Here is a 360-nt window from a genome sequence, read left to right as displayed (position 1 = left end):
ACTTTCATTCAAGAATAAAGTAATCATGTTGTAATTTCCACTTCACAGGTTCCACAGTACATAATGTATACGGTGTATTGCTTCCATTTTCCATATACATGTAGATGTTTTTTCATGCGTTTGCTTTTATAAGAACTAATTCATGGACTTTGCATTTTCTTATATGTATATAACTTTGTCCACAGGAGACCAATATGGGATCGGCATTGTCTTGCAATGTTAGAAACTACATCGAAGACGGAGTTGTCTTTTTTTAATTGTTTTCTTCCTTCCCTTTTTCGACGAAGAATAGAATCTTAAATGGGTTTGTCAAGTGGACAGGGATTAGCTCAAACAGGAATGAAAGATTTTGGCATGTCA

This window comes from Argopecten irradians, chromosome 10 (genome assembly GCF_041381155.1).
Source record: "Argopecten irradians isolate NY chromosome 10, Ai_NY, whole genome shotgun sequence".
Lineage (NCBI taxonomy): Eukaryota > Metazoa > Mollusca > Bivalvia > Pectinida > Pectinidae > Argopecten > Argopecten irradians.
This window is presented reverse-complemented; position numbering follows the sequence as displayed.